General features: G+C 32.3%; 1 non-coding gene across 1 annotated transcript; it reads left to right on the top strand.

Annotated features, from left to right (window-relative positions):
- LOC121208869 (small nucleolar RNA R71) lies at window positions 1–107 on the top strand. The gene has a single exon (XR_005903993.1). It is a non-coding gene; the product is annotated as a small nucleolar RNA R71 (small nucleolar RNA).
- The last annotated feature ends 4,535 nt before the right edge of the window (window positions 108–4,642 follow it).

Below are 4,642 nucleotides of genomic sequence, written 5' to 3'. Positions count from 1 at the left end.
AGCCCATGGTGAGGGCATCTTCTCAATAAATACTTGTATCTCTCTCATGCATTATATAGTGTTTCTAAATTCATCTGCACAAAAGAAGAAATATCATTCCTTAGTTTAGCTGTTTTAGCCGGCGGAAAATATTTAAGCAAAAATTTTTCAGCCATTTGTTCCCAAGTGGTGATTGATCCTCGTGGTAACGAGTTCAACCACTGTTTAGCCTTATTCCTCAATGAAAAGGAAAATAACCGAAGGCAAATGGCATCGTCAGAAATGCCATTGATCTTAAAAGTGTCGCAGAGTTCCAGAAAATTTGCTAAATGAGTGTTTGGATCCTCATTCTGCAAATCATCAAACTAAACAAATTGTTGTATCGTTTGAATCGTGTTAGGTTTTAGTTCAAAATTATTTGCAGCAATAGCAGGCCTAACTATACTCGATTCAGTTTCTGCCAAATTAGGTTTAGCATAATCATACATACGAGAGCAGGATTCTGATTTATTAGATTTGCAGTGATCACAGGAGGTAACTGATTATTCTTATTTTCAGCCATCTCCTCGGTTGTGGTGTGAATACTGTCCTCTCGCTCTTCCTCTATGTATCTTAGGGTTCGTATTATTTCTCTTCAGTTTCTGCGAGCTGTGCTTTCGATCTCACTATAAAAAAGTAATGGTCCTGACGGGTTTCTTCTAGTCATAAACTATAAAAACCTGCCAGAAGTAAATAAAAGAAAATTTAGTAATATAAACAAAATTTAAATAAAATTTAAATTGCAATAAAATAAATGGCTAAAGTAATAAAAATTAAGCATTCCTAATATCTTAGTCCCTGGCAATGGCGCCAAAAACTTGATGGTCGCAAAACTAACTAATAATTCGACTTAAGGCAAGCGCACCTATCGAACAGTAGTATAGTTATGGTGAGACCGGAATATCGTATCCACGAGGACTAAAAGTACTAGTAGTTACTCTCTTTTTATTATCTAGCCTAAGAATTTAAGGGTGTTTTTAAACTAAACTAATTTTCTAATTTATCTAAGATCACAACAGAGGCGAAAGTTGGAAAATACTTTAGGAAAACCAATTGAGAAGACAATACCCAAGAAAGAATCCACCTAGACTCACTTATTACCTTTGACTTAGACGATTTATTCACTTGACTTATTCTGTAGAAATCCCTAATTTATGTTAATACCTCTCTCGAGACTAAGAAAAACTGACTCTAGGTTGATTAATTGAAATCTCTTTCTAATTAAAACCCCTATTGTCACATTAACTCGATCTATGGATTCCCTTATTAGATTTGACTCTAATCCGGTAGATTTATGTCATCCTGTCTCTAGGATTGCATTCAACTCCGCTTATTTATGAATGATCTACTCTTAAACAAGGACTTTTACTCCACTGAATAAGCATATCAAAAACCTGGATTAATATCCTGAAATATTAAAGCAAGAATTAAAATTCATTATTAAGAATAAGAACTAGTATTTATCATATAAATCAAAGCATAATAGGATTCGTCATAGGGTTCATCTCCCTTAGGTATTTAGGGAGTTTAGTTCATAATAATAATTGAAAACATCTCAAGGTTTGGAAGACAACAAAACATAAAGAAAACCCAAGAACTTCTAGGATGGAAATCTTCAGTCTTGATGTAGATCTTAGCTCCGAGGTGATTCTGATGGCTAATCGTGAGTATTTTCTGCCTCCAACTCTATGTGTCCCCCCTAATCCCCTTCTAGGGTCTTTATATAGACTTTCAAATGCCCAAATTAGCCCAAAACAAGCCTTTTCCGAGTAGAACTAGACTTGGGCTCGACAGGGACACGGCCGTGAGCCATGCCCGTGTGAAGATGCTCAGGCTGTATGCAATTCTGACTTGGATTAATATCGACACGGCCAGGACACACGGGCGTGTGCTCTACTGTGTGTCACACACGGGCATATGGATCACCCGTGTGGAAGTGCCTAGGCCGTGTGAAACACTAATTTAGGCCCAATTTGTTCGTTTTTGGCCCGTTTCTCGCTTTTCTGGTTATCCTGAGCTTTCCTGAGTATAAAACATGAACTTAAGGGATTAGAAGCATTGAATTCAATAAAACCAAGGAAAAACCATTCATAAATATGTCAAGCATGGGGTACAAATATGTATATATTACGGTTTATCAATAAGCACCACCATTTACTCCTTTATGTCTCCTCATTGATCCTACACATCAATAATATTTATTAGGTCAATCCATTAAATTTTGTCTCAAACGGATAAACCTAAAATAAAATAAAATCCAAAAATAAAAACATGACGAAAATCCAAATAAAACCCAACTTTGTTAATGTGTTTTTAATTAGTTAACTTTGGATTTCGATGTTTATTGTGGATTTTGTTAAGGTATTTATTGCTTAAAAATAATTTTAATTATTTGGATGATATTGGATCTTACCTTTGCTCGTGCTTAGAGATTAGTTAATGTATATTGTTAATTGTTTATTTTGGTGGTTGAATTTCAATTTTCCAATGCTTCAATTATGATTTAAGTAATGATAATGATAATGTTTTAATTTAATTTGGAATGTTTAATTGATGTTTATGTCATTATTGTTATTTGCTTGTATTTATTAATTTTTCTATTTTTTTATTTTTAAAACTTTTTTTTTAATTTTGGGTGATTGAATTGATTAGATTGAGAATCGATGGTTTAATTAGTTTGATCATTAATTCGATTTTGAAAACATCGGTATTTATACCAATAAATGAGTTTATGACCTTTTGTAGTAATTGGGGATTGAAAATAGTGGCTTTGTTTTCAAAACTGATCCAAATAAAATAATTATTTATGAAAATGACCCAGGTACAAAATCTTGTACAAAAACGTCTTGTTTTTTACAGTGCACCTGGGTGTCCATAATCTCACCGTTGGCATCACCCCCATCATCCCATAATCATTGCCCCATGATTGCGCAATCCATAAAATTGGTTTTTTTTTTGTCGACACTGTGTTCGCCAGCATCGGTATGTATTTTTTTTAATGCATTTTAAAAATATTGGTATTCTTCGATCTTAAAAAAAAAAGAAGAAGAAAAATGTTAATAGGTGTCGTGTTCACATTGTTGATATCAGTGTCAAAAATTTTTTAAAAAATATGATGTTTTGCTTCTTCTTTTTTTCTGTGCCAACGTTCTCTTTGCCAACACCGGTGTGGTTTGTGAAAAAAAAATTTGGTGTGCTCTGATTGCCAGGATCGATGAAAAAAAGGGAGAAAGAGAGAAAGTTAAGGAAGAATGAAAAAAAAGAGAAGAAACAAAAAAAATCGTATAGAGGGATTAAAAGTTTAAAGAATTGAAGAATTTAGAATGAATTTTTTATTGTAATTAAATTCCATTAATTAATGAAATTAATTCTTAATATCCATTATTTGTGTTAAAAACAAAACAAAGAAAAAGGAGAAAGGGTTGTGAAGAAGCAGAAAATGTAACACCCCTAACCCGTATCTATCGCCGGACTAAGGTTAAGAGGTATTACCAGACATAAAACACATTTAACAATCAAGAAAAACATAGATCATATTCATATATATATATAATATTACTAACTAAATAATAAACATAAAGCATACTACATAAATTATTCATATCTTAAAGTTCAATCGATTTCATATCAAACATACATCATATTCTCAAGTCAATAACATATCTCAATGTCTTATATTATACACTTTAAAAATACATAATTCAACCTATATATTTATCTCTATAATGGTATTCGAATACCCACATAACATAAATCAAACATTTTTCCATTTCATAGAAAGAAATTTCATAAATATATTTTTGTTTGAATGCAAATTAAGGGTTTAACCATAACTAAGTAAACCTTTATGCATTTGCTATTATTAAATATGACTCCTATTTTTAGTCAAATTTGAAAAATAATCTTTCAGTTAAAATCTGTTTACTTGTTTCAATCAAACACTAATTAGTTTAGATTTTTTTTATTTGACCTATGAATTTAGCCTATAAATAGGCTCTTTTACAACCTTAAAAATATGACACACATTAGAGATTATAACTCATAACACATTTAGAGAATTTTGTGTTTACGTTTTGAGGGTTCTTTGTTTTCGGGTTTTCGGGATTTAGTCTTTATCTCTATCTTTTGTACTCTTCGTTCTTTTACCATTATAGTAAAATTATCTTTGCCTGTGGTTTTTTATCCTCTTTAGAGGGGTTTTTCCACGTTAAATTTGTGTGTTCAATTTCTCAATTTATTCTGCTATTTTTCTTGTTCGTTGCTTAATCGGGTCGATCTTAACAAGTGGTATCAGAGCTAGTTTAAATAGATCAACTCGTTCAGAGATGGCAGCAATAAGGTTTGAAATTGAGAAGTTTGATGGTAAGACAAATTTCAATCTGTGGCAAGTTCGGATGATGGCAATTCTAGTTCAATCCGGTTTGGAAAAGGTTGTTACTAGGAAAAAGCCTGAGAATCTAAATAAAACAAAATGGGAAGAGCTTGATGAAAAGGCTTTGTCTGCAATCCATTTGTGCCTCACAAATACGGTATTGCAGGAGGTATAGATGGAGAAGACCTCATCTGCCTTGTGGAAAAGGTTAGAAACTTTTTATGCGACTAAGTTTCTGGCTAACCGTTTAGT

This window comes from Gossypium hirsutum, chromosome A10 (genome assembly GCF_007990345.1).
Source record: "Gossypium hirsutum isolate 1008001.06 chromosome A10, Gossypium_hirsutum_v2.1, whole genome shotgun sequence".
Classification (NCBI taxonomy): domain Eukaryota; kingdom Viridiplantae; phylum Streptophyta; class Magnoliopsida; order Malvales; family Malvaceae; genus Gossypium; species Gossypium hirsutum.
This window is presented reverse-complemented; position numbering and strand designations above follow the sequence as displayed.